Source organism: Heterodontus francisci, chromosome 35 (assembly GCF_036365525.1).
Source record: "Heterodontus francisci isolate sHetFra1 chromosome 35, sHetFra1.hap1, whole genome shotgun sequence".
Taxonomy (NCBI): domain Eukaryota; kingdom Metazoa; phylum Chordata; class Chondrichthyes; order Heterodontiformes; family Heterodontidae; genus Heterodontus; species Heterodontus francisci.
Window position 1 is genome coordinate 13,009,360 of NC_090405.1, and position 12,704 is coordinate 13,022,063.

The following is a 12,704-nucleotide window of genomic DNA, read 5'->3' on the forward strand; positions in this document are numbered from 1 at the left end:
ACTCTCTATCACTCTCTGACACACTCTGACAATCTCTGACACTCTCAGACACTCTCAGACTCTCTTAGACACTCTCAGACACTCTCTATCACTCCCTGACACTCACTGACACTCTCAGACACTCTCAGACACTCTCAGACACTCTCTATCACTCACTGACACTCTCTGACATTCTCAGACACTCTCTGACACTCTCTATCAAAATCTTTCACTCTCTGACACACTCTGACAAACTCTGACACTCTCTGACAGTCTCTATCAATTTCTGACACTCTCAATCACTCTCTGACTCTCTCTGACACACTCAGACACTCTCTGACACTCTCAGACACTCTCTATCAATCTCTATCACTCTCTGACACACTCTGACAAACTCCATCACTCTCTGACACTCTCTGACACACTCAGACACTCTCTGACACTCTCAGACACTCTCTATCACTCTCTGACACACTCTGACAATCTCTGACACTCTCAGACACTCTCAGACTCTCTTAGACACTCTCAGACACTCTCTATCACTCTCTGACACTCACTGACAATCTCAGACACTCTCTGTCACTCTCAGACACCTCAGACACTCTCTATCACACTCTTTCACGCTCTGACACTCTCTATCACTCTCTATCACTCTCTGACACACTCTGACACTCTCTGACAATCTCAGACACTCTCTATCACTCTCTATCACTTTCTATCACTCTATGACACTCTCTATCACTTTCTGACACTCTCAATCACTCTCTGACTCTCTCTGACACACTCTGACACTCTCTGACACTCTCAGACACTCTCAGACACTCTCAGACACTCTCAGACACTCTCTATCACTCACTGACACTCTCTGACATTCTCAGACACTCTCTGACACTCTCTGACACTCTCTATCAAAATCTTTAACTCTCTGACACACTCTGACAAACTCTGACACTCTCTGACATTCTCTATCAATTTCTGACACTCTCAATCACTCTCTGACTCTCTCTGACACACTCAGACACTCTCTGACACTCTCAGACACTCTCTATCAATCTCTATCACTCTCTGACACACTCTGACAAACTCCATCACTCTCTGACACTCTCTGACAGTCTCAGACACTCTCTGACACTCTCAGACACTCTCTATCACTCTCTGACACACTCTGACAATCTCTGACACTCTCAGACACTCTCAGACTCTCTTAGACACTCTCAGACACTCTCTATCACTCTCTGACACTCACTGACACTCTCAGACACTCTCTGTCACTCTCAGACACCTCAGACACCTCAGACACTCTCTATCACACTCTTTCACGCTCTGACACTCTCTATCACTCTCTGACACACTCTGACAATCTCTGACACTCTCAGACACTCTCAGACTCTCTTAGACACTCTCAGACACTCTCTATCACTCTCTGTCACTCACTGACACTCTCAGACACTCTCTGACACTCTCTGACATTCTCAGACACTCTCTGACACTCTCTATCAAAATCTTTCACTCCCTGACACACTCTGACAAACTCTGACACTCTCTGACAGTCTCTATCAATTTCTGACACTCTCAATCACTCTCTGACTCTCTCTGACACACTCAAGACACTCTCTGACACTCTCAGACACTCTCTATCAATCTCTATCACTCTCTGACACACTCTGACAAACTCCATCACTCTCTGACACTCTCTGACACACTCAGACACTCTCTGACACTCTCAGATACTCTCTATCACTCTCTGACACTCTCTATCAATCTCTATCACTCTCTGACACACTCTGACAAACTCTGATACTCTCTGACAGTCTCTATCACTTTCTGACACTCTCAATCACTCTCTGACTCTCTCTGACACACTCTGACACTCTCTGACACTCTCAGACACTCTCAGACACTCTCTATCACTCTCTGACACTCTCTGACACTCTCTGACACTCTCAGACACTCTCTGACACTCTCAGACCCTCTCTATCAATCTCTATCACTCTCTGACACAGTCTGACAAACTCTGACACTCTCTGACAGTCTCAGACAGTCTATATCACTCTCTGACACACTCTGACAATCTCTGACACTCTCAGACACTCTCAGACATTCTCTGTCACTCTCAGACAGCTCAGACACTCTCTATCAATCTCTATCACTCTCTGACACACTCTGACAAACCCTGACACTCTCTGACAGTCTCAGATAGTCTCTATCACTCTCTGACACACTCTGACAATCCCTGACACTCTCAGACACTCTCATACTCTCTTATACACTCTCAGACACTCTCTATCACTCTCTGACACTCACTGACACTCTCAGACACTCTCTGTCACTCTCAGAAAGCTCAGACACTCTCTATCACACTCTTTCACGCTCTGACGCTCTCTATCACTCTCTATCACTTTCTGATACTCTCTATCAAGCTCTGACACTCTCTGACACTCTCTGACGCTCTCTGACACTCTCTGACACTCTCAGACACACTCAATCACTCTCTGACACTCTCTGACACTCTCTATCACTCCTTGACACTCTCTGACACTCTCTATCATTCTCTATCACTCTGTGACACACTCTGACACTCTCTGACACACTCAGACAATCTCTATCACTCTCTATCACTCTCTGACACACTCTGAAAGTCTCTGGCACTCTCAGACTCTCTCAGACACTCTCAGACACTCTCTGACACTCTCTGACACTCTCTATCAGTCTCTGACACTCTCTGACACTCTCAGACACTCTCTATCACTCCCTATCACTCTCTGACACACTCTGACACACTCTGAGACTCTCAGACAATTTCAGACGCTCTCTATCAATCTCAATCACTCTCTGACTCTCTCAGACACTCTCAGACACTCTCTATCACTCTCTGACACTCTCTGACACTCTCTGACACTCTCAGACACTCTCTGACACTCTCAGACACTCTCTATCAATCTCTATCACTCTCTGACACAGTCTGACAAACTCTGACACCCTCTGACAGTCTCAGACAGTCTATATCACTCTCTGGCACACTCTGACAATCTCTGACACTCTCCGACACTCTCAGACTCTCTTAGACACTCTCAGACACTCTCAGACACTCTCTATCACTCTCTGACACTCACTGACACTCTCAGACATTCTCTGTCACTCTCAGACAGCTCAGACACTCTCTATCAATCTCTATCACTCTCTGACACACTCTGACAAACTCTGACACTCTCTGACAGTCTCAGATAGTCTCTATCACTCTCTGACACACTCTGACAATCCCTGACACTCTCAGACACTCTCTGACACTCTCAGACACACTCAATCACTCTCTGACACTCTCTGACACTCTCTATCACTCTATGACACTCTCTGACACTCTCTATCATTCTCTATCACTCTGTGACACACTCTGACACTCTCTGACACACTCAGACAATCTCTATCACTCTCTATCACTCACTGACACACTCTGAAAGTCTCTGGCACTCTCAGACTCTCTCAGACACTCTCAGACTCTCTCTGACACTCTCTGACACTCTCTATCAGTCTCTGACACTCTCTGACACTCTCAGACACTCTCTATCACTCCCTATCACTCTCTGACACACTCTGACACACTCTGAGACTCTCAGACACTCTCTATCACTCTCTGACACTCACCGAATCTCTCTGACACTCTCAGACACTCTCTATCAACATCTATCACTCTCTATCATTCTCTGATACTCACTGACTTTTTCAGACACTCTCTATCACTCTCTGGCACTCTCTGCAACTCTATGACACTCTCAGACACACTCAATCACTCTCTGACACTCTCTATCACTCTCTGGCACTCTCTAACACTCTCTGGCACTCTCTGACACTCTCAGACACACTCAATCACTCTCTATCACTATCTGACACACTGACACTCTCTGTCACTCTCTGTCACTCTCTATCACTCTCTGACACTCTCTGACACTCTCAGACACACTCAATCACTCTCTATCACACTCTATCACTCTCTGACACACTCTGACACTCTCTGACACTCTCTGACCCTTTCAGACACTCTCTATCAATCTCTATCACTCTCTGACACTCTCTGACACTCTCAGACACTCTCAGACACTCTCAGACACTCTCTATCACTCTCTGACACTCTCTGATACTCTCAGACACTCTCTGACACTCTCAGACACTCTCTATCAATCTCTATCACTCTCTGACACAGTCTGACAAACTCTGACACTCTCTGACAGTCTCAGACAGTCTATATCACCCTCTGGCACACTCTGACAATCTCTGACACTCTCAGACTCTCTTAGACACTCTCAGACACTCTCTATCACTCTCTGACACTCACTGACACTCTCAGACATTCTCTGTCACTCTCAGACAGCTCAGGCACTCTCTATCAATCTCTATCACTCTCTGACACACTCTGACAAACTCTGACACTCTCTGACAGTCTCAGATAGTCTCTATCACACTCTGACACACTCTGACACACTCTGACACTCTCAGACACTCTCTATCACTCTCTGACACTCACCGAAACTCTCTGACACTCTCAGACACTCTCTGACACTCTTAGACACTCTCTATCACTCTCTATCACTCTCTGACACTCTCTGAAAATCTCAGACACTCTCAAACACTCTCTGACACTCTCAGACACTCTCTATCACTCTCTGACACTCTCTTTCACTCTCTATCACTCTCTGAAACTCACTGACAATCTCTGACACTCTCAGACACTCTCTATCACTCTCTGACACTCTCTGATACTCTCTGGCACACTCAGACACTCTCTATCAGTCTCTGATACTCACTGACATTCTCAGACACTCTCTATCACTCTCTGGCACTCTCTGACACTCTCTGACACTCTCAGACACACTCAATCACTCTCTGACACTCTCTATCACTCTCTGGCACTCTCTATCACTCTCTGTCACTCTCTGGCACTCTCAGACACACTCAATCACTCTCTATCAGTCTCTATCACTCTCTGACACACTCTGACACTCTCTGACACTCTCAGACACTCTCTATAACTCTCTGTCACTCTCTGTCACTCTCTATCACACTCTGACACTCTCTGACACTCTCAGACACACTCAGTCACTCTCTATCACACTCTATCACTCTCTGACACACTCTGACAAACTCTGATACTCTCTGACAGTCTCTATCACTTTCTGACCCTCTCAATCACTCTCTGACTCTCTCTGACACTCTCAGACACTCTCTGACACTCTCTGACACTCTCAGACACTCTCGATCACTCTCTGACACTCTCTATCACTCTCTGACACTCTCTGATACTCTCAGACACTCTCTGACACTCTCAGACACTCTCTATCAATCTCTATCACTCTCTGACACAGTCTGACAAACTCTGACACTCTCTGACAGTCTCAGACAGTCTATATCACCCTCTGGCACACTCTGACAATCTCTGACACTCTCAGACTCTCTTAGACACTCTCAGACACTCTCTATCACTCTCTGACACTCACTGACACTCTCAGACATTCTCTGTCACTCTCAGACAGCTCAGGCACTCTCTATCAATCTCTATCACTCTCTGACACACTCTGACAAACTCTGACACTCTCTGACAGTCTCAGATAGTCTCTATCACACTCTGACACACTCTGACACACTCTGACACTCTCAGACACTCTCTATCACTCTCTGACACTCACCGAAACTCTCTGACACTCTCAGACACTCTCTGACACTCTTAGACACTCTCTATCACTCTCTATCACTCTCTGACACTCTCTGAAAATCTCAGACACTCTCAAACACTCTCTGACACTCTCAGACACTCTCTATCACTCTCTGACACTCTCTTTCACTCTCTATCACTCTCTGAAACTCACTGACAATCTCTGACACTCTCAGACACTCTCTATCACTCTCTGACACTCTCTGATACTCTCTGGCACACTCAGACACTCTCTATCAGTCTCTGATACTCACTGACATTCTCAGACACTCTCTATCACTCTCTGGCACACTCTGACACTCTCTGACACTCTCAGACACACTCAATCACTCTCTGACACTCTCTATCACTCTCTGGCACTCTCTATCACTCTCTGTCACTCTCTGGCACTCTCAGACACACTCAATCACTCTCTATCAGTCTCTATCACTCTCTGACACACTCTGACACTCTCAGACACTCTCTATAACTCTCTGTCACTCTCTGTCACTCTCTATCACACTCTGACACTCTCTGACACTCTCAGACACACTCAATCACTCTCTATCACACTCTATCACTCTCTGACACACTCTGACACTCTCAGACACTCTCTATAACTCTCTGTCACTCTCTGTCACTCTCTATCACACTCTGACACTCTCTGACACTCTCAGACACACTCAATCACTCTCTATCACACTCTATCACTCTCTGACACACTCTGACACTCTCTGACACTCTCTGACACTTTCAGACACTCTCTATCAATCTCTATCACTCTCTGACACTCTCTGACACTCTCAGACACTCTCAGACACTCTCAGACACTCTCTATCACTCTCTGACACTCTCTGATACTCTCAGACACTCTCTGACACTCTCAGACACTCTCTATCAATCTCTATCACTCTCTGACACAGTCTGACAAACTCTGACACTCTCTGACAGTCTCAGACAGTCTATATCACCCTCTGGCACACTCTGACAATCTCTGACACTCTCAGACTCTCTTAGACACTCTCAGACACTCTCTATCACTCTCTGACACTCACTGACACTCTCAGACATTCTCTGTCACTCTCAGACAGCTCAGGCACTCTCTATCAATCTCTATCACTCTCTGACACACTCTGACAAACTCTGACACTCTCTGACAGTCTCAGATAGTCTCTATCACACTCTGACACACTCTGACACACTCTGACACTCTCAGACACTCTCTATCACTCTCTGACACTCACCGAAACTCTCTGACACTCTCAGACACTCTCTGACACTCTTAGACACTCTCTATCACTCTCTATCACTCTCTGACACTCTCTGAAAATCTCAGACACTCTCAAACACTCTCTGACACTCTCAGACACTCTCTATCACTCTCTGACACTCTCTTTCACTCTCTATCACTCTCTGAAACTCACTGACAATCTCTGACACTCTCAGACACTCTCTATCACTCTCTGACACTCTCTGATACTCTCTGGCACACTCAGACACTCTCTATCAGTCTCTGATACTCACTGACATTCTCAGACACTCTCTATCACTCTCTGGCACTCTCTGACACTCTCTGACACTCTCAGACACACTCAATCACTCTCTGACACTCTCTATCACTCTCTGGCACTCTCTATCACTCTCTGTCACTCTCTGGCACTCTCAGACACACTCAATCACTCTCTATCAGTCTCTATCACTCTCTGACACACTCTGACACTCTCTGACACTCTCAGACACTCTCTATAACTCTCTGTCACTCTCTGTCACTCTCTATCACACTCTGACACTCTCTGACACTCTCAGACACACTCAGTCACTCTCTATCACACTCTATCACTCTCTGACACACTCTGACAAACTCTGATACTCTCTGACAGTCTCTATCACTTTCTGACCCTCTCAATCACTCTCTGTCTCTCTCTGACACTCTCAGACACTCTCTGACACTCTCTGACACTCTCAGACACTCTCGATCACTCTCTGACACTCTCTATCACTCTCTGACACTCTCTGATACTCTCAGACACTCTCTGACACTCTCAGACACTCTCTATCAATCTCTATCACTCTCTGACACAGTCTGACAAACTCTGACACTCTCTGACAGTCTCAGACAGTCTATATCACCCTCTGGCACACTCTGACAATCTCTGACACTCTCAGACTCTCTTAGACACTCTCAGACACTCTCTATCACTCTCTGACACTCACTGACACTCTCAGACATTCTCTGTCACTCTCAGACAGCTCAGGCACTCTCTATCAATCTCTATCACTCTCTGACACACTCTGACAAACTCTGACACTCTCTGACAGTCTCAGATAGTCTCTATCACACTCTGACACACTCTGACACACTCTGACACTCTCAGACACTCTCTATCACTCTCTGACACTCACCGAAACTCTCTGACACTCTCAGACACTCTCTGACACTCTTAGACACTCTCTATCACTCTCTATCACTCTCTGACACTCTCTGAAAATCTCAGACACTCTCAAACACTCTCTGACACTCTCAGACACTCTCTATCACTCTCTGACACTCTCTTTCACTCTCTATCACTCTCTGAAACTCACTGACAATCTCTGACACTCTCAGACACTCTCTATCACTCTCTGACACTCTCTGATACTCTCTGGCACACTCAGACACTCTCTATCAGTCTCTGATACTCACTGACATTCTCAGACACTCTCTATCACTCTCTGGCACACTCTGACACTCTATGACACTCTCAGACACACTCAATCACTCTCTGACACTCTCTATCACTCTCTGGCACTCTCTATCACTCTCTGTCACTCTCTGGCACTCTCAGACACACTCAATCACTCTCTATCAGTCTCTATCACTCTCTGACACACTCTGACACTCTCAGACACTCTCTATAACTCTCTGTCACTCTCTGTCACTCTCTATCACACTCTGACACTCTCAGACACACTCAATCACTCTCTATCACACTCTATCACTCTCTGACACACTCTGACAAACTCTGATACTCTCTGACAGTCTCTATCACTTTCTGACCCTCTCAATCACTCTCTGACTCTCTCTGACACTCTCAGACACTCTCTGACACTCTCTGACACTCTCAGACACTCTCGATCACTCTCTGACACTCTCTTTCACTCTCTATCACTCTCTGACACTCACTGACACTCTCTGACACTCTCAGACTCTCTCTATCACTCTCTGACACTCTCTGACTCTCTCTGACACTCTCTGACACTCTCAGACACTCTCTATCACTCTCTGTCACTCTCTATCACTCTCTGACACTCTCTATCTCTTTCTGACACTCTCAATCACTCTCTGACTCTCTCTGACACACTCTGACACACTCTGACACTCTCTGACACTCTCAGACACTCTCTATCACTCACTGACACTCTCTGACATTCTCAGACACTCTCTGACACTCTCTGACACTCTCAGACACTCTCTATCAATATCTATCAATCTCTGACACACTCTGACAAACTCTGATACTCTCTGACAGTCTCTATCACTTTCTGACCCTCTCAATCACTCTCTGACACTCACTGACACTCCCTGACACTCTCAGACTCTCTCTATCACTCTCTGACACTCTCTGACACTCTCTGACACTCTCTGGCACTCTCTGACACTCTAAGACACACTCAATCACTCTCTGCCACACTCTATCACTCTCTGGCACTCTCTATCACTCTCTGGCACTCTCTGACACTCTCAGACAGACTCTGACACTCTCTGACACTCTCAGACACTCTCTATCACTCTCTGTCACTCTCTATCACTCTCTGACACTCTCTATCTCTTTCTGTCACTCTCAATCACTCTCTGACACTCTCTGACACTCTCAGACACTCTCTATCACTCACTGACACTCTCTGACATTCTCAGACACTCTCTGACACTCTCTGACACTCTCTGACACTCTCTATCAATCTCGATCACTCTCTGACACTCTCTGACAAACTCTGATACTCTCTGACAGTCTCTATCAATTTCTGACCCTCTCAATCACTCTCTGACTCTCTCTGACACACTCTGACACTCTCTGACACTCTCAGACACTCTCAGACACTCTCTATCACTCTCTGACACTCTCTGACACTCTCAGACACTCTCTGACACTCTCTATCAATCTCTATCACTCTCTGACACAGTCTGACAAACTCTGACACTCTCTGACAGTCTCAGACAGTCTATATCACTCTCTGACACTCACTGACACCCTCAGACATTCTCTGTCACTCTCAGACAGCTCAGACACTCTCTATCAATCTCTATCACTCTCTGACACACTCTGACAAACTCTGACACTCTCTGACAGTCTCAGACAGTCTCTATCACTCTCTGACACACTCTGACAATCCCTGACACTCTCAGACACTCTCAGACTCTCTTAGACACTCTCAGACACTCTCTATCACTCTCTGAGACTCACTGACACTCTCAGACACTCTCTGTCACTCTCAGACACCTCAGACACTCTCTATCACACTCTTTCACGCTCTGACACTCTCTATCACTCTCTGTCACTTTCTGATACTCTCTATCAAGCTCTGACACTCTCTGACACTCTCTGACGCTCTCTTACACTCTCTTACACTTTCAGACACACTCAATCACTCTCTGACACTCTCTGACACTCTCTGTCACTTTATGACACTCTCTGACACTCTCTATCATTCTCTATCACTCTGTGACACACTCTGACACTCTGTGACACACTCAGACAATCTCTATCACTCTCTATCACTCTCTAACACACTCTGAAAGTCTCTGGCACTCTCAGACTCTCTCAGACACTCTCAGACACTCTCTGACACTCTCTGACACTCTCTGACACTCTCTGTCAGTCTCTGACACTCTCAGACACTCTCTATCACTCCCTGTCACTCTCTGACACTCTCTGACACACTCTGACACTCTCAGACACTCTCTATCACTCTCTGACACTCACAGACACTCTCTGACACTCTCTGACACTCTCAGACACTCTCAGACACTCTCTGACACTCTCTATCACTCTCTATCACTCTCTATCACTCTCTGACACTCTCTGACACTCTCTGACACTCTCAGACACTCTCTGACACTCTCAGACACTCTCTATCACTCTCTATCACTCTCTGACACTCTCTGACACTCTCTTTCACTCTCTATCACTCTCTGACACACTCTGACACACTCTGACACTCTCAGACACTCTCTATCACTCTCTGACACTCACAGACACTCTCTGACACTCTCTTTCACTCTCTATCACTCCCTATCACTCTCTATCACTCTCTGACACTCTCTGACACTCTCTGACACTCGCAGACACTCTCTGACACACTCAGACACTCTCTATCACTCTCTATCACTCTCTGACACTCTCTGACACTCTCTTTCACTCTCTATCACTCCCTATCACTCTCTGAAACTCACTGACACTCTCTGACACTCTCAGACACTCTCAGACACTCTCTGACACTCTCTATCACTCTCTATCACTCTCTATCACTCTCTGACACTCTCTGACACTCTCTGACACTCGCAGACACTCTCTGACACTCTCAGACACTCTCTATCACTCTCTGACACTCTCTGACACTCTCTTTCACTCTCTATCACTCCCTATCACTCTCTGAAACTCACTGACACTCTCTGACACTCTCAGACACTCTCTATCCCTCTCTGACACTCACAGACACTCTCTGACACTCTCTGACACTCTCAGACACTCTCTGACACTCTCTATCACTCTCTATCACTCTCTATCACTCTCTGACACTCTCTGACACTCTCTGACACTCTCTATCACTCTCTGACACTCTCAGACACTCTCTATCAATCTCTATCACTCTCTGACACTCTCTTTCACTCTCTATCACTCTCTGACACACTCTGACACACTCTGACACTCTCAGACACTCTCTATCACTCTCTGACACTCACAGACACTCTCTGACACTCTCATTCTCTCTCTATCACTCCCTATCACTCTCTATCACTCTCTGACACTCTCTGACACTCTCTGACACTCGCAGACACTCTCTGACACTCTCAGACACTCTCTATCACTCTCTATCACTCTCTGACACTCTCTGACACTCTCTTTCACTCTCTATCACTCCCTATCACTCTCTGAAACTCACTGACACTCTCTGACACTCTCAGACACTCTCAGACACTCTCTGACACTCTCTATCACTCTCTATCACTCTCTATCACTCTCTGACACTGACAGACACTCTCTGACACTCTCTGACACTCTCTGACACTCTCAGACACTCGCAGACACTCTCTGACACTCTCAGACACTCTCTATCACTCTCTGACACTCTCTGACACTCTCTTTCACTCTCTATCACTCCCTATCACTCTCTGAAACTCACTGACACTCTCTGACACTCTCAGACACTCTCTATCCCTCTCTGACACTCACAGACACTCTCTGACACTCTCAGACACTCTCAGACACTCTCTGACACTCTCTATCACTCTCTATCACTCTCTATCACTCTCTATCACTCTCTATCACTCTCTGACACTCTCTGACACTCTCAGACACTCTCAGACACTCTCTGACACTCTCTATCACTCTCTATCACTCTCTATCACTCTCTGACACTCTCTGACACTCTCTGACACTCTCTGACACTCTCAGACACTCTCTGACACTCTCAGACACTCTCTATCACTCTCTATCACTCTCTGACACTCTCAGACACTCTCTATCACTCCCTGTCACTCTCTGACACACTCTGACACACTCTGACACTCTCAGACACTCTCAGACACTCTCAGACACTCTCTATCACTCTCTGACACTCTCTGACACTCTCAGACACTCTCTATCACTCCCTGTCACTCTCTGACACACTCTGACACACTCTGACACTCTCAGACACTCTCTATCACTCTCTGACACTCACAGACACTCTCTGACACTCTCAGACACTCTCAGACACTCTCTGACACTCTCTATCACTCTCTATCACTCTCTATCACTCTCTGACACTCTCTGACACTCTCTGACACTCTCAGACACTCTCT